Source organism: Desmodus rotundus, chromosome 5, assembly GCF_022682495.2.
Source record: "Desmodus rotundus isolate HL8 chromosome 5, HLdesRot8A.1, whole genome shotgun sequence".
Classification (NCBI taxonomy): Eukaryota; Metazoa; Chordata; class Mammalia; order Chiroptera; family Phyllostomidae; genus Desmodus; species Desmodus rotundus.
Window position 1 is genome coordinate 147,722,617 of NC_071391.1, and position 18,862 is coordinate 147,741,478.

The following is an 18,862-nucleotide window of genomic DNA, read 5'->3' on the forward strand; positions in this document are numbered from 1 at the left end:
TCCCCCAAGCAACCAAGCAATCATGTCATTAAAAATTAAGCACTCATGTTGTACTCAATTAATAACCAGAACAAATATTAATCACACTAATGACAGAATATACACATCAAGAGCTAACTGAAACCAGCACAAGTGATTGGGTAGCATTTGTTTGCTTGATTTACTTAAGTGATGGTTATTCCCGATCCCACCTTGAGGGCTTCGGAGTCAAAATCCTTAGATTCAGTTGCCTGCTCTACCACATAGTGGCTATGTCATCTGGAGCGAGTATTGTTTCTTAACCCCAGTAAGAAAAGAAAAAAACACTTTAGCTATTTCACCTGAGAACCACTGATAAATAAAATTACAAATGTAATTTTTGGGAGGGTTAAATAACTATAAATCTAAATTACCTAGCATATCTGGACCAAGAAGTTCACAGTAAATGGTAACAATTTTTATTAAAACTTGTCTTCATTTGTTTCAGTGTTTGTTTTCCAACTTCTTCCTTGGTTATCATTTGGCCTTTCCTTAAATTGCCAATTTGAGAAAGAAAATTCTACATAATACACTGGCCTCCTGCACAATTCTTGCTCCACAGCTGGGGTTATTACTCTGTAGAGAACCAGACACATTAATAGAAAATCATCATACCAAATATGGCACTATGAAGAAAAGAAGAAGTAGGTATGGATCCTTCTTTTGAGCATCTTAGCAGTTAAAGGAAGTAGTTTGAAGGAGAAAAACTTGAGAGGAAAATTGTGTTAGGATAGAGATACTTTATTCACAAAGGGAAAGGAGCAAATGGAGTGGGTAGGAGGGAGAGAAGGGGACATCATCAGAGAGGAGAAAGAAATTAAAGTACAAAATGGAGAAAATGACTGGTGGAGTAAGCTTCCTGAAAAAGTAGGAGTGAATGAAATCAAGAATGCAGATGAATGGATCAGTCCTAGAAAGAAGGCATACATCTTCCGAGAAATGGAAGTAGCTGATGCAGGAAGACATAGAGACAATATTGGTTGGAGACAGAAGCTGAAGGACTTAGTTGACAAAACGTAAGACACCTAGTTAAATTTGCATTTTAAAAAAACAGAGAATACTTTTTTAGAATAAGTAGCTTCCAAATGTTGCATGGAAAATAGCCATATTTTTTTTAAAAAAAAAACTTACTGACATTTTATCTAAAATTCAAATTTAACTGGATTCCTATAATTTGACTTGCTTAATCTGATGACTCTCTGAGGAAAGTCACTTTTTATAATCTCTTCGTACTCAGCGAAGCCAGCTGTAGGGAAGTCTACCCCGAGTAAAGACTTGGAAAGCGATGAAGACACGAAAGGGCGAAGCTGTACAACAGGCATGGTGAGGGTAGGCACAGCGACTTACTCGTGGTGGAATTTTTTAAGTTAAATGAGAGACACTGAGTTTCCACGCCAAATGTTCATCTTCGTTGGTTTTGAGGAATTAATTAAAATCTTGAGTTCTTTTCATTTTATCTTCCAAAAGGTCAACATCTAGCACCGCTCTTCATTCTCATTCTCCACATTTAATTCCCTTCAATGCTGAGCCAGAATTAGTTTCCTTGGTGCCTAAGAAAATAAAATTACTTTGGTCTCAACCCAAGTCCAAGAACCCAAGCAGTTCTATCTAACTTCCTTCCATAGTATGTCAAGTCCTGATATAAAAGCTTCCCAGGATTCTTCTAAGAATCATTTTCTGTTGCTTCTAAATGCATTTTTTTTCTGCCTAGAAAAGTTACTTTCTTAACAAATGGCCTCTTAGACATCTTTCTTAGCCACCTACTTGATTTTGGTCAGCGAACAAGTCCCCTGGCTACATGCTGGCATCTCTATAATCATGAGTATTCCCTCCTGTGCTCCTATTCTCAATCACTGTGTCACACATTCTGAGAGCCCAAGGGTTTCTAAAAGCATTCCCCTCGCATCTCCACCCCTAGGACCACCCCTGGATGTCCAGCACACCGAAGCAGTTTTTTCAATATTTGCTGACTAATAAACCAGTCATTATATCCCATGATGCCAAAGCACCATTCAGGAGCAGCCTTGTCATATATTAAATTTAGATTTAACCTCAAAGCAGAAACATTTAATAAGTTTCAGAAACTGTAGATATCCTGAAACTCTCAAACCCCATCATGGGTTATCTCCCCACTGGGATCACTGTCATGCAACACCCTAATTACAAATGAAATAGTTGGTAAAGTAGCCCTTACGCGGTTCAATTCTGAGAAGACTTTAATTTGGTCTAAAAGGACCTGATTCAAGCTACCTAAGGGTTCACTTTTATCTTGATAGCTTCCGGGAACTGTTTATTAATGTGTATGGCAGTCAAGCCCATAACGTATCATTGAACTATTCACGATGCATTAATCTTCTTTTTAGATCAGCAGAAGTGCTGATTCATCAGGAAAAAAGTAGACTTTTATTACATCAAACTTTTTTTTTGAAAATCATAAGTTTTCAGGTCACTTGAATGCTGTCCTCAGCATTACTTTCCAACAGAAGGTCTAACTGGGAGACATGCATTCAAAGAACACTTTTTTTTTTAATTTTTATTGTTATTCAATTACAGTTGTCTGCATTTTCTCCCCATCCCTCCACCCCACCCCAGCCAAACCCACCTCCCTCCCCTACCTCCACCTTCCCCCTTGATTTTCCATCTGATCTCACCTTTAACTGGAATATAATCAACAAAAGAAAAATGCAAACAAAATATAACCAGAGACATTGAAGTTAAGAACAATCTAACAATAGCCAGAGGGGAGTGGGGAGGGGATAGTGGGGAGAGGGGTTTACAGGAGCTACTACAAAGAACACATCTTTAGAATGCCTTTTAAATCTCCAACCAAATGTCAAAACTCCTCTCAAGCTTTCTGAGAGGAAACAAAATAATTATTTTTAATTGTATAAATTATATGCCAGTTTTAAATATGTAAAACATTAGTAATGACTTAAAATCAGAACCTTAGGAAATATAGGCAGAAGATAGAAATGAGGGACTCCAGGCTCTCAAATTCCACATCTGTGCCCATGAGCGGTGCTGCTTCTCTGGGTGCACTCAGGGGCCCTGCCACTAAACTCACACCTTCCCCACTTGAGGGAAACAGTCATGTGGGGAAAATAAAATGTTTTTAATTCCAAGGTATTTTTTCTTATGCATGCATGCGGATGCATGTGAGTGTAAGGTGGTGGAGGGGAAAGAGGGAGATACAGAGAAATAAATATCTAGTGTGCGCTTCTATTTATATATATACTAGAATATAGTATAGATCATTTAATTAACATGAAATGCTATTTGCATTTAAGGAAATCAAGCTAACAGCATTTCTGTCTCTCTGGAAAGAACGAGTTCCATGATCTCTGCAATCTGAACACTTGTTTAAAAAGCTGGAAAGAGAGTAGTCAGGGGCTGGAGACCTAGGTTTTACTCCCAGGTCTGTGATTGTTTCATGACGTGATGTGATTTGTAAGTTCATGTATGTGTATGGACCCTCATTTCCTCAAAATAAAATAAGGAGTTGGCTTAGATCACTAGATTTTAAACATTTTTTTAATTTAAGAAAGCTATTTTAAAACAAAATATCACCATACAACAAAAACAAATAAGATAAAAGCAAAACATCTCCGAGTGAACGCTGAGGGGGAAAGGGAAGAGCCCAGAATCATCCCCAGGCTGTGTCTTGATAGAGCTCAACTCGTTCACCCAGGAAACCCTCACAATCTGTATCATTACATGTTATTAGTCTTATTTCAACTATGGGATTAAGCAAACCCTACAACACTCTCCAGTTTTATCAAGGAATTGTTTTATTAAATGCAAGTATACTATAATAAAGGTACTACATGAGTCTATTGAGTTAACACAAACATAATATCATGGGTTTTAAGGCTCCAGGGCCAATATAAAGCCCTGGAGATGCCCTACAAGCATGAAAGCAAATTGCCACTACAGTGAAGAGAAAATTGAACCGGTCAGATGTGGTGGATAAGCAACACACAGCAGGTAAGCCCGAAGCTGGGCACAGCAAAGGCTTTGGCAAGGGAAGACCACGAGACAGCAGCATGAGAAAGAGCAGGCCACCCCTAATGTTTGTGGGGCCCTGGGAAGACTATAATAAAGGTCCACATAACACGTCTGAATATTTAAGAATTTGTAATCAACATTTTAAGTTAAAAGTATACAAATAGCTATGTTTTCCCTGGAGGTGGGAATTTTCTCAACAATTGTTGAAAATGGCAGTAATTTTTAATAACACCCACAAGGGTGGTGCTCAGTAACTATAACCTTCTGGCTGCCCCTCCCCACTGCCATTCCCATCTATATGTCTACATTTATGAAGCCCTAACTCTTCCATCAAACCCCTTCATTTCCATATTACTTAGTGGGGCTCTGTTTTCCTGAATGAACCCAGATTAATATGATGTTGGCATGGAAAATGTTCTAGGATAATAGAATCTTAATAAAAACCTGGAATTAGTTCTCTCCTTGATTGAATGTAAAGACAGTAATAATGCTACAATAATTACATAAGTTTGGAACACTGAAAGAACTCACAAGATTCCTCAGGGTACACTCACCTAAAGTATTTATAAAGGCAAAGCATATGGCGCAGCAGAAGAAAGCAAACAGAGAGCATCAGGGACCCGAGAGACTTCCAGGGTCAGTTTGCCAGGTTCCTTCCCAGCTGCACTGGGCGAGCCTCGTTTCTGTATTATGAACCATCACGATGGTCTAGACTTGTCTGAGGATTCTTAAATTCAGGAAAGCTCGGGCAAAAGTTTCCAAAGGGGTTTCTGTCCCCTAGTCACCACACAGCCACAGTCAGGCTATATGACTGGACACACCAGGTGTAAGTCGTCAATCTGCATATTCCTAAGAATTGTTACAAAGCTGACCCTGGCCTTCACCAACGACATTTTGAGCTCTCAACAGCACATTAAAAGCCACTAGCGAGGCTATCTCATCCACATGCTGCCTGAGTGTCAGTACCAGACTTCCAGAATTTCCAGAGGTGATTGGAGACCTGCCCCAGTCCAAACGTAAGGTAACTATGTTACTAGGACCCCAGCGGCACTAGGAAATAAGACACTGGGAGTGCATGACACAGACTAGCAAAACGAAAGGAAATACCAAATTCCTGAAGAACCACGGAGATTAATTAATGCCACTGTCGAGGACCGAAAAAATGTGGGGGAAGTTATTCCTAACACATACCAAATCAACTCATCTCTTTGCGCTATGCAGAATCCAGATGAATCTTGGAGAATTACACCAGATTTTCATAAATCAATCAAGTGGTGACTCCAATGGCAGCTGTTGTCCAAGCAAACCCACACAAGCCCGAGTCCCTGGTGTGCAGCTACTAATCCAGTGACTTTTCTCTCCTTCTACTCCTTTAACAAATGAAGGGCTAGGAATACATGTCCTCTGCCTCCTTTCAGGAATATACAAACTTTCCAGCCTACTGTTTCAATTGACGCTCTGAGGAACTTGAATCTGCCCATTCCGCAGATCCCAACAACAGTTCACCCCCATGAATAACCGACCTGGCGAGCAGGAAGTGAGGAAGACCCCGGCCCAGTGTGATTCAAAGAGCTGTATGCACACCAGTGAGGACTGAAAGCTGTTCGTTGCCAGTTTGCGATGAGCTAGCCTAGGAATTTAGACATTTTATAGTAATTTGTAGCATAACTATGTCTGTTGAAGCTAAAATTCAAATATTTAAACTTGTATCTTCTATGCCTTTATAATTTTATATTTTTACCTATCCATTTTTACTGTATCTACAAAAGTAACCGCCTGAAGTGGATTGGAAATTTAAAAGGAAAAGAACACACGGCACAGGCAGTGTGAGAGCTACTGCCCCAGAGCAGGGATCAACCGACTGCCAGAAGCCTGTTTTTACATGGCACATAAGTCAAGAATGGTTTTTCCCATTTTTAAATCATTGTAAAAATATAAAAAAGAAGACGTAATCAAGTTATATATTCTACAAAGCCTAAAATATTTTACTATCTGGCCCAGTACCAAAAAAACAAAAAAGGTTTCCAACCCCTACCTAGACAACCTGGTGAGACACATATGGAACAAAGCATAAAAGATTATACCCTCAATAACTCAGGGTCCTGTAACTTCAGCAAAGTTCCTACAGTTCCAGTGCAGGCCAATATATCAGTTCTGAGATAAAGGACAGCTGGTATATCTGGCACCTACTACACCAAGAGAGCAGCACAATGCTTATTGGGCCTCGTTGAGTTTTAAAGGCAACATGTGCCAGATCGGGGCTTGAAAGTTGCCTGGACACATTTACCAACCAACCTGTAGGATTTCTTGCTTTTAGTTGAGTCTAAAGAGCAGGCCCTGGCAAGGGCCCACATGACTATACAAGCCTCCCTGCCACTTCTGCCACATGATGCAGCAGCTCCAGGGGTCCATGAGGTGTCTCCAAGGGGTGCAGAGCCCATAGCAACAACCTGGTGATGAATCATCATGCAGACCCTTGAATTCTAGACTCAATCATGTCTCTTCTGCAGAAAACCCCCCTGGGCCCTGAATGATTGGCCATGAGCCACAAAGTTACTATGCAACCTGAACTGCTTATCCTAAGCCAAGTGCCATCTGAACCACCAAGCCATAAAGATGGATGCGGTGGTGGCAGTCCCTCCTCAAGTGCCAGTGGCATACGAGGCCTGGGCTCTGGGAGTTCCGGAAAGCACCATGAGCTGTCTGAGTAAGTGGCTTAGACTCTCAGGTGCCTACACCTGTGCATTGCCTCTTCTCCCTCACTTCACATACGGCCTCATGGAGACCCCCTATGACCAGTGTACTGAGAATATAGTTGGGCACAGTTTACAAATGATTCCAGAAGTTCCTCTAAAACCACCCAGAAAATGAGTAGCAGTAGTTGTCCCAAAGCGGAGTTAAAGAATATCCTCCCCGTGGGTAGAATTTGGGGCAGTTATTCAGTTTGCCTAAAAGATAAAATTGTCTGAAAGATGAAAGTATACATCGATACTTACTTGTGTGCTGTTGATAACAATTTAGGTAAATGACCAGGGATTTTAACAAAATAAGATTAAAAATTGGAAAAGCTGCTCCGGAGAAGCGGTATGTGGATGGATCTTTCAGAATGGGCACAGAGTGTGGGATGTTTGTGTCTCGTGTAACTATAGCAGGGTAACGAAAGAGGAGGCTTCAACAATTAGATGGACAAAATATTCCATCCTGTGAATAGCAACCGAGCAAGAGTTGTGGAAATCATGTATAGGCTCAAAAATTTACACGCACCACAGCCAATGTTGTTATGCCCATTTCCAAGGCAGCAATTTGTCAGCAACATAAACACTAAGTCTGGGTCCCCAGTAGGCAGAAAACTATGTATCTTAGGGCAAAGGGATTATGGGAGTAGAAGTGGGCATTGGGAATAGCAACTATGGCCATGTGACAAGCTGTTGGAGAAAAAAGGCTAGTAATTGTCTACATGTTATTTATTCTTTGATATGTATATATTGATATTTGCATAAAGTAACCTTCCCCTCCAACCTCCACTATGAAATATGAAATATGCTTATATCAGCCGATTCTGTATTTCAATATGCAAGTCATGGAATATCAGAAGTGGATAAAGTGGCGTGTGAACCTCTGCGCCTTCCCTTTTAGAGGAATGTGTCTGAGCTTGCATCAAGGCTAGTCACATCATATTAGTTGGAAGTAAGACACATATTTGTATTTATTCAAAAATTAAACATAGGGAGAAATGCAGAGTGGATAAAGGGATGAATTTGGCGGAATGGCCTGTTGTCGACTCAGCATCACATCTATTCCCTCCTTCACAGTGCAGAACAGCAGCCAGACACTACGTTTTTCAGGGTCACCTGCTTTGTACGGCTCCAGGTTAGAGTTCACCAGTGAGAGAAACTCTTGAGATATTTGGCAGGCAGAAGGAAGAAGAGACCATTGTTCTCGGGAGATCACAGTCACCAGATCGGTAGGTAGATGGAGGATATTCAGTGACTTCTCCCGCATTCCAGATGCATCCACGTTTTTGTGTAGTCCGACAGTTGGTAGGAACTTTTCCAGAGATACTGAGACTGCAGCAGTTTTTCTGGCAGCCTTTTAAGAGTCACATGCTTTAGTGCTTTAGGCTGAGGTCATTAAATGACAGTTTCCCTGACCTTGCTGCTTCAGACTTCCCAACATTCGCTTTCTCAGCTCTTTCCACAATCCTGTAAACCCTAATTCCTTTAATCAACATTTTTCCCATAATTCCTAGAGCGGCTCTGTTTTTCTGACTGAACCTAGATTGATACAAATTATTTGCCGTTTCCTGGATCTATGTGCTTTTGCCACTCGAATTCTCTCTGGTTTCCAAAGCACAGCCCATCTGTGACACTGGCAGCAGCAGGACTCACAGACTTTTATGGCAGTTGGGTCTGGTTACCTTTAGTTGTGAAAATACAGGGCAAGACATGGAGAAGTGCTTCTCCGAGGCCAGAATGGTGTTGTCATGAGGCTGGGTGTCTATGGTCTCAGGCCGCACTGAGTCCTGGATCCCAAGTGACAGAAATAACCCTATGTTCTTAAATGAATGTAGGGTGTGTGTGTGTGTGTGTGTGTGTGATACACAGTGCCCTCTAAAATGCAGGGTCTAGGACAGGGGTCAGTCTTGCACCAACCTAAAGACAGTTCTAAGAGCAAGAGTCATCTGCCCGGAAAGACTATGAAGAGAACTTAAATATTAAAGATGCTGTGTCTTCTGGTCTATACATTATCATCAATTAAAAGTTGACACAGTCAGAAACTGGAATGCATTGTCTTCCTGTTTATGTAAAGTGTCATTGAAACACATGGAGTGATTCATTCATGCTGTTCCACAAGTAAAAGCAACAGACATGAAATTAGTCACAGGAGCACCAAGTCACACTCTCTCCCTCTATTACTTATGCCAAAAGTCCAGAGGAACATGCTATTATGCCCTCAGGATGATTCACTGGAGGTAAAAACAGACCCACAAATTGTTTTAAGCCTTTTAGAATGATACATCAGAGATGCTTACGGTCAATAGGCTCAGAGTAGCCAGCTAAGGAACCACAGGACGTGCACCCTGCAGAGCATTCGGGACACTCCCTACCGAGTGAGTGCTATCTAAGCCCGTACGAAAGGCATCGATCGCCGCCCCAGCAGGAAAGAAGAGTTCAGATTCATTTTAATCCCAAAATTAAAAGGGTAGAAGAGATGCTAAGAGATCTTCAAGTCCATCAAGATTAGACTTAAACTGCTCCAAGGAGAACAGAATCCAATTCCTTCAGACTCTCTAGGGAAGGAATATTCAATGTCCTCCACTACCTCCTCGCTGTAGAGTACCATTTGAATTCTGAGATGTGACTCTAACCTAAATCAATTGTGTTGCCATTTCCTGTCCTTGATTCCACAGTAGATAAGGACAGTTTACATCCCCTTTGTCAATGAATGCTTTGAGATTGATTTAGTTACATGTATATAAAACACATATGTGACATTGAAGCCTGGATTCATTTCTTCAACAATCAAATGATGAGCACCTCCTATGTTACTGTTGCTGTGAGAGACATTGGAGAAACAGAAAGAAACAAAAGTAACGCAAAATTGAAATTGTAAACCTAAACGCCACCTTTAATCTTTGTAACTCTTTACTGTTTATAAACTGCTTTAATAGTCTTAATGGCATTTGAACTTCATAAAAATCTTCTAATATTTTCCATAGTTACTCTATCACCAATATGACCCAAGACATAACAAAGAGGTGAGGGGTCATGGATCCTATCCTATATCTTCCTATTCTCTGTCCAAGGCTCTTTCTTCTACTTAATGAACATTTTTTATCAGTGAAACCCTTTCTTCGAATGAAAGCTGAAGCAATAATGCAGCATATTTGAGATACAAGTCTGGGTCCGTTGCTACATTGAGTCATGCCAGGTATCAGTCTTGCCATCTAACATATCTTGCACATTCATTATTTAAAAAATATATATGTACCCAAGGTTTAGAAACTATTATAAGTTTTCTGAACATTTCATAGGAAAACAAAGGAGAGGGTGCAGATCTCTCCTATGACTCACTAAAAATCACGCGAGACCATTCCCCAAGGTTTTTGAGGCCCCTTAGCCAAATAGTGGTCCCTTCCCTCACCTGTCTACCATTCCCTCGTGCTTTCCTTTAGCTTCCTCTCCTTCGATGCAGCCCTATCCACGTGGCCACTCACAAACTCACACTGCCCAAAGGTGACCCTCACGACTCCATGCAACTCTCCTGGCAGGGGGAGTCCTTTTTCACCCAGGTGCCTCACAGAAGGATTATTTGGTACGAGTAACAAAGAAAGAGCCTCAAGCTTCCTGAAGCAAAAATCAGAGTCATGACTGAATCAGAAAGTGGAAAACCAGGTCACAAGGTTTCTTTGCAGTTTTTCCAAGCCCTGACTCAGTGGCTGTCTCTTTACAATTACCCTCTGCAGAAAAGTTTTCTCTGCTTTCTCAGCAGGATTAAAGTTCCGCATGGTTAGCCAGACAGCAGCTTGAACTCCAAGCACCCAACAGAGACTGATAACAGTCCCCACATCCCGTGAGAGGAAATCTGGCTGACCCAGCCAGCATATGCCAGCCAGGTCTGATGTCCCATAAACCAAGGCCAAAGTCATGTAACCAATTCCCTACCTAGCAGAGGTGATACAGATACACTATCAGGAAGGGGCCGTGGATACAACTGGCAAATTGGCTAAACATACACATAAGTCATCATTTAAAGCCTATATTTCTGAATCTGAGAGGTCAACATTTACCTACTCAGACAATCAGTTAGCAATCCAGTCAACAAATACAAGTTTCCACTTTCGAGAAGGCTCTGTGGAGAAGGAACAAAGACCCAAACCCGTAACCCGTGCAAAGCAATCTGTCTGGTAGACAGTAGAGCATGTACACAGTCGAGAGAGAGCACAGTGTTTCTCTCGCGAGAATCTATTGGTGTGTTCGTGCAACCACACAAAGTGGTTATGGTGATTTTTAAATATTGTATTTGTATTTTTTCTCAGATTCTAAAATATAGTCACATTCTGGATTATCTAGACAAACACTTAGTGACCATGTTCTACCATAGACTTCCAATGCTTAAGTCTGATTAGGGTTTCTGCATGGGGTATGCAGTGACCACCTAAAGTAACCACTTCTACTCTGAACTGTTTGATAACATGTTTCTTACGTTAGAATTCATGGGTATATTTTGGGGACTTCGAGGTTTCTCAAGTTTAAGAAGCACTGATATAAGGAGAAAGTTGATAAAGTGTTCTCATTTATTGAACCCCTCCTATGAATGCCATCTTTTTTAAATTTTATAAAATTTCACTTAACCTTAAAATAATCACCTGAAGTTGGTATTATGACCCTCATTGTGTGGGTAAGGAAACTAAAGCTTATAAAAGTTAATCAATTTATCCAAAGGTCACAAAGATGGTCACGTTGGAGCCATAATGATAATCCAAGTATGTCTCAGACTATGTCATGTACGCCCTTTCTTCTATATCATGCTGACTCAGCAGAGGGAGCGTTAAGCTGCGAAGTGCCTTACTTTCATTTCCGGCATCTAGGTACAATAGGAGGTCATTCTGGCAAAATCAGAAAAGCTGAAAATAATGAGGTATCTACAGGGAACAGACACCACTTGAATCTAATAAATGTAGTGGGCCTGAGAGCAGGGTTGCCAGATTTAGCAAATAAAAACACAGAACACCAAGTTAAAATTAAATTTCAGATAAACAATGACTCATTTTTATAATGGGTATTGCCCACGATACCTTCATACTAAAAAATTGCTCATTTATCTGAAAGTCAAAGTAACTTGTGCATCCTGTCTATTATCTGGCGACCCCCCCTTGAAAGGAGGTAGTCAGGCATGAGTGGGATGGGCATGGAATGGTGCAGATAACCGGAGCTGAAGGCTGTCAACTAAGATTAAATTTTATTCTTGAGGCAAAGGGGAGTCATTTGGGGTTTCTGAGAAAAATAGCGACATGATCAGATTTGCGTTTCAGGAAGATTAATCTGGCTGGGAAAGGTAAAAACAAGTTAGAGACATGAAGTGTTGGAGGCAGCAATTCAGAAGAAAGGATGGGGGGCTGAATTATGCTAGGGGCACGAGGGCAGAGGTGCTGGGGCAGCTTTGAGTGACGTAAGAGAAATAGCATCATCAAATTAGGTTATCTGAAATTGGCTAGTGAAATTTGCCCATCGGATTTGTAGAACTAACAAACACCTCTGGAAAAAAAAATAATTACCATTCTCAATATTTCTATTTTGAAACAAATACTTAAAATGCCTCTTGACTTGTTTCCGCCACACTTGGATGGTGTTTTTCCCAAAAGCTATGCAAACATCTCAGACTCCATCCTGAGTTCCTCCACTAAGTGCATGAAGTAGTTTTTCAGCATGACAGTGAACCCAACGCAGACACTCGAGGGGCATGTGATGGATGAAGGACAGCTCTGAGCTGCCAGTGGGAAGGAAACACGGAAGAAGGCTGGAGACTGCAGCCCACCAGAGAGAAACCTTACCTTTGGTTGTGTTTTAATCAAGCATGGAGTTTACCTTTTGCCCCAGGACGGCAATGCTTTCCACTTGGGCATGGTGGTTTAGGGTCACAACTTACCTCCAGAGGTCACCTAACTCATCCATCATGCACAGTCTCTCCTGGTCACATGGGTATCATCCAAATGCCACACACACTGAAAAAGAGAACAGAATGTGCTGGCAATTTTAGAATTTGTTAAGAACCCATTTTTTAAAGGTATTCAGCTAACATTTTTGCACGTCTACTGTGCCCTGAAGCAGGAGTCAGCCAGCTAAAGCCCATAGGCCGAATGTGACTGTTGCCTGATATGGATAAGTAAAGTTTTATCGGAACACAGCCACACCTATTTGTTTAGCTGCTTTCAAGTCTCCATGGCAAGAGAGATCCAATGTCCTGCGGAGTTGGCAAACTTTCCTAGAGAGATGAAGAGTAAATATTTGAGGCTTTGTGGGGCCCTTCGGTCTTGGTCACAACTTCTCTGTTCTACGCTGTAGACCATGAGCAATCTTAGACAGTAGAGAAATGAACGGCCGTGGCTATATTCCAATACAGTGTTATTTATGACAGCAGGGGGTCAACTTGCCACCGTAATTTGTCATTCTTGGGTCTACACTTTAAAATGTTTCTGGGTTTTATTTCTAGATAATGCAATAATAATTTCCCCAAAACTAACCAATATTGGCTCAGTGTTTTTATTTCTCTCCACTAGTGTAGACACAGAGGTTGACAAAACATTTTGTTTGTTTGTTTTTGGTTTTTTTTCCATTGGATGAGATTTATCTTGAATAACACAATTTTAACAGGTAACGATTAAATCTCAGGTTCATTTTATTCTGTTTTGTTCTCATCAAACATTTATAAGTATGTTTGTTGCAAAGAGAAAATTTTTATACACTTCTCACATTCATTTGACCAGAGATGTTTTGTGATATTTTGTTTTGTTTTTATTTCAAGATATACTTGGGTAAAATGGGATCTTTAACAAAGTTGGGATGTAGGCTGTGCTGCATGATGATCAGTCTCTGGTAGCTGAAAAGGAAAATACACCAGCATTTAGAAGGCATGTTCTCAAGTTACCCGTTGCTACAACCAGGCAATAGCCATTATACGTGAAACAATAATTTCACCGTAAGAATCCAATCAGACACACAAACCACACCAGCCTTTTTTTTTTTTGCAGGAAAATGTTAATATCAAGAATTATTAACTAGCACAAAAGCAACGAACATTTTACCAGCAAAAGGTAAAAAGAACAGACTTCCAGCCAAGATGAAGGCGTAGGAGACACACTGTGCCTCCTCGCACAACCAAAATAAGGACAACAACAATTTAAAAACAAAAAACAACCAGAACCGACAGAAAATCAAACTGTATGGAAGTCTAAAAACCAAGGAGATAAAGAAGAAACTTTCATCCAGACTGGTAGGAAGGGCAGACACAGGCAGCCGGGCAGAGAGGACACACGGCAAGGCAGGGGCTGGCAGACCCAGCGAGGTGGCCGATTGCGGAGCAGGGTGGGCAAAGCCAAAGAATTTATATGTATGACCCATGGACATGAACTAAAGGGGGGGAGTGTGGGTGGGAGGGGGTGTGCAGGGTGAAAGGGAGTAAAGGGGAGAAAATGGGACAACTGTAATAGCATAATCAATAAAATATATATTTTTTAAAAAGGTAAAAAGAACAGTAAAGAATACAGGAAAAGCAGCCACTACCAAAAGGGCTGAAAAGAGTACTCAAGTTAAAAACAGACTCCTCAGAGGAATGATCCAAGGCTGAAAGTCAGACTTTAGTGCAGGGTAAGGCTATGGCCCAGCAGTTGGCCAAGTTTGCTGAGCTCCTGTAGGCTGAAACCGGCAGGGGAAAAACCAGCCACCCCTGTAAGATTTGCATGGAAGCCGCCCACTGGGGTACAAACAGGACTCACTAAGAATTCATGTGGGTACCTCACACTGGGACCCTGGTGAAACGACCAAGGAAGACACTGCGCAGAAACTGGAACAGATGTCCCTCTGGCACCCTCTACTGACGAAGCCTAGCATTTGTAATTGGCCTGAATAATAACTGGTTTGCTAATCTGGCCTTCAAAAGCATCATTTAGTTAATACACTAACTACTAGAATCTATGTACATACCTTATATCACTGATGTGCCAAGGAACTCCCCTAAGCCCTGAACGCATACTCACCTCTGGATTTAGAGTAGATGTCTGTTATGGCCTGCTTGTTTGTGTCTCTCCAAAATTTTCACTGCCATACATGTAAAATCATGCCATAAAGTAATTCACCTTAAGGTATAGCAATTGTGCACCTTTGATCAAGATATCATCCCATTTGTCTGCTTCCTTTTACAGCAAAACAAAAACTTGTCTCTAAGTCCCTTCCTCATCTATCATTCTCTCTTTGATCCACTCCAATGAGGCTTTTGTTTTCAGCGTTCTGCCAAAACAACTCTCATAAAGGATATTTCTTCCATTCTGACAGCTTCAATTGCCTGTTTTTAGTTTTTATCTCATTGCATTTCTCAGTAGCATTTGGCATTGATGGTTATTCCTTCTATTCAGACACACTTCTTCACTGTCTTCTGAGGCCTTACACTCCTCGTTTTCTTTTTACTTTTTCCTGTCTCTTCATCATTGTTTCATCCAAAGAATCTCTGAACGAAGGGTATTGTCTCATCCAGCTGTATTCCCAGCACCTAAAGCAGAACCTGGCACATAATACCATAAGCCCCAGAATAGAAATAACAGCTTCAGATGGAAAATTTAGTGAAGACAATGAAAGTAGTGCCTTTAAAGTGGACCTGAAAAAATGGGTAGGATTTCATCAAATATTTTATTTTGAAACGTGGTCAAAATTAAGTCAGAGGAAAAAGCACTAGCAAAGATGCAAATTAATGAAGGTAGCCCTGTTGGAAAAAAATAATCTTTTCACTGACTTAGTGATGGGATAATGTACCGCTGGTATCCTCTACATCCTAACACTGTGTGCCACAGACTGGGAACCTAGGTTTCTCGTCCCAAGATCAATCTTACTTGCTGTGTCCAGACATGGCATAGAGGGCTAGAACAATTTACTTGTTCATTAATTTTCTGCTTGTGATATGCATCCTAGAGGCAAAAAGGATTCAAGAAGAAAAGCAACTTAAATGTGCTTATGCAGGAAGATTTTTGCCAGTTCTGGTTTCTTTATCCTATTGGAAAGAATAACATTAGTAGTAGTAGTAGTAGTAGTAGTAGTAGTAGTAGTAGTAGTAGCAGTAGCAGTAGTAGTAGTAGTAGAAGCAGTAGAGCAGGTCCCACCTCCAACTGGGTGCTGGGACCCAGGTGTGTTCCATCTGTTATCATGGCTCCAGCACTTCCAGTTTCCCTTGACGTGTGAGACCTCCTTGGCTCTTCACTGAAAGACCCCCATAAAACTAACTCATTTACTTTTCCAGGAGTACCTCTGTACTTTATTGCATAAGTAACTTTAGCTGAGTACTTACTTCCTTTCTTCTGAAATGTTTCCACCTCTGTCTCCACCTGTCAAAATTCTCTCATTTCTTGGGAACCAATCTCCAGTACTGTCTTTCCCATGAAGACTTTACTGTGTATTAATTAAATATACTCATTCCAACAACATGTCATATTTCCCTGCTGTCAATTACCATGCTCCACAGTACTATATTCCTTTATCTGCTATCTTGAGAAAGCACCAGCTGACAAGTAATTTATAAACTAGGACTATATTTGGGGAGTTAGTGAAGTATATGGGGGGTGATGTATTAAATCTGATGGTTGTGTATGAGGCCCAGCTGCTGTGCTTGCTAGACGTTCTCTTCAGGCCTTAACTTCTGATTCATTGAAATACAGATAATATTAACAGCCTTGAACACAAATTGAGTAACAGAGTGTTGAGCTCATAGCAGGTGCCAAATAAATACAGTAAGTTCTTTTCTTCACAACTTTCGAGCCTCCCGGCCCCTAACACAAGGAATGTCCGAAATGAATTTTCAATTTATTTTCATGGGGGTGGAAGTCGTCATAAAGTTTGTCACACTGAAGGACAGTATCAACCGAACAACCCTATTTGAATCCCTAGTCCAGCAAAATTTTTAAAGGACTGAATTTCCCAATCTGTTCCTCCAACAGGAGAAACAAAATATGAATGAATCTAGTATAAATCTATTGCTTCCAACTGTGCATGTGTGTGTGTGTGTGTGTGGAGAGAGAGACAGAGAAACAAGAGAGGGAGAAAAATAAGAGAAAATGAGAGGGAGAGAGAGAGTAAGGTACATGGGGGAAAGGATTGCTTTTTTAATCCTTAAATTCCAAAATCAGACAATTATTTGGAGTTTGTACTTACTTTTCTTAGCTCATTTGGTACTGTTTCTTAGTCTGTTCAGTTCAGTTGAAGGTTTAGATGGAAACATATTTATTCTTTGATTTGCTCTATACTAACCTTTCTAGCTTTCTTTTAGCTTTACTTCCCCCCTTATTTTGCATTACCTCCAAATCTGATGAAATTATTACTATCAAATAGAAATTTTATTTGAAATTTAAAAATCACAAGTTGCTTAAACCACACAGTTGACTTAATTGAACAAAAAAAGGAAGCCTAAAAATTGTGCATAAATCGAACTTGTTTAATTGAATGAATGAATGTTTTAAAACTAAATATTCTTTAATATAATCCTTGAGGAATAAATATGTCATTAAAAATAATTATTTGGGCAAGGTGAATAATTTTACACTGATGCATCTCTTTTTCAAATGGGGTTTGAAATATATATTTTGTTTCATGTGGGATAAATCTGTAACCCCAATCCTATCTACTTGATATTTATTTCCATGGTGACAAAATATATATTGGCTTCTGAGAAAATAAAAACCATGTTTAATGAAATAAATAAAGGGTATAAGTCACGAGCTGCATTAATAAATTTAGCCCACAGCTTAGAAAGGGAAGCCAAATCAAGTGCCCCATTTCATATTCATTTGGGAAGGCCTTCAGAACACAGAAAAGAAATATAACTCTATTAAAAGCTCAGACACAGGCTGCCAACCAGTTGGATATGAATTTATAGAATTTGTTAGACTTGAATATAGAAGGAATTTTGCCCATCATTTCTTCAATAAGATTCTTACAAATGAGGGATGACCCATTGCACTGTGATGTACAAATGTGTTGCTGAGACTGCTACTTCAACAGTTACTACGATGATGAAAACCTCACAATGGCATTTCCTCTGACAGAAATGCAGACCTATGAAAGAGAGATTACGTCTTCAGGATCACAGCATGTTTGAGCGAACGGGATCATAGAGAAAATGTAGTGTACCTTTTTGCTGTTATCTTTCAGGATGTCAAAACCCAAGGAGGTAATGACGTGCCTACGATCATCTGTTGTTGGCATCGATGCCAGAAGAACTTTAGGACCCTGCTTCTTCCTTTAACCCACAGCTGAAAACATAAAAGGAGAATTCTAGTATATTCGAAATTCAAATTTTACAGCTCTCTCTCTTCCCTACTTGTTGAGGCCCTGAGCTGCTCTAAAACTTCTGGCACTTCATTCTTCTGCTGAAAGGCCCAGTTGTGTCTGGTTGACTAGTGCGGTTACCACTCGCCTGCCTGCTTTGTTGTCTTCCAAAGGGTTCCTATTCTATTCTCTTTGTTCCTCTCCATTTATGGCTTTTTAAAAAATCACTTTATTATCATAGTATTGACATCTGGGTGGAAAGGGGGTTCAACCTGCTAGTTTAATTGTGCCCTGAGATACTCTGACAAGCCAGAACACCCTGGCAGGTCAGCATCCTCTAAGACATATCAGCACTGGGAGGTGCCCTGGTCTGTCAGAAGGATGAGGACCTCTGGGGTCAAAAGGACTGGGATCCAGTCCTAGCTTTGCCATTAGCACCTAGGTCAGATGAGGTAGGTTAAAATTTTCCCTGAATATACATTTTGTAGGTTCTTGAGAAAACTGGGTGAAACAATATCTGTAAATTGCCTGGACCTTTTTGACTTGAGTTTTGACTCACAAATGTTAATTCCATTTTTCTGTCATTGGAAGTACATCTAGAGCTATGTAACTCAACGTGAGGTCCAGGGAGCAGCAGCACCACCACCACCACCCAGGAGCTTATTCAAAATGCAGGACTTCAGGACCTGCCTTCCCTTGTCAAATCAGAAGCTACATTTCCTCGAGATCCCCAACGCATTTGTATACATATTTTATGCATATAAAGTCTGAGAAGCCCTGCATGGGAGGCCCATTTGTATTAACTGACAGCT

General features: G+C 40.6%; 1 long non-coding RNA gene across 1 annotated transcript in view; it reads right to left on the reverse strand.

Annotated features, from left to right (window-relative positions):
• Positions 1 to 290: 290 nt before the first annotated feature.
• LOC123478927 (uncharacterized) overlaps positions 291 to 18,862 on the reverse strand; it is a 158,903-nt gene continuing 140,331 nt past the window's right edge. Inside the window, exons 3-5 of the long non-coding RNA XR_011651297.1 lie at positions 12,673 to 12,748; positions 1,366 to 1,568; positions 291 to 594 (exon numbers count right to left, since the gene is read on the reverse strand). This is a non-coding gene — a long non-coding RNA (uncharacterized lncRNA). The remainder of the gene's footprint in view (positions 595 to 1,365; positions 1,569 to 12,672; positions 12,749 to 18,862) is intronic.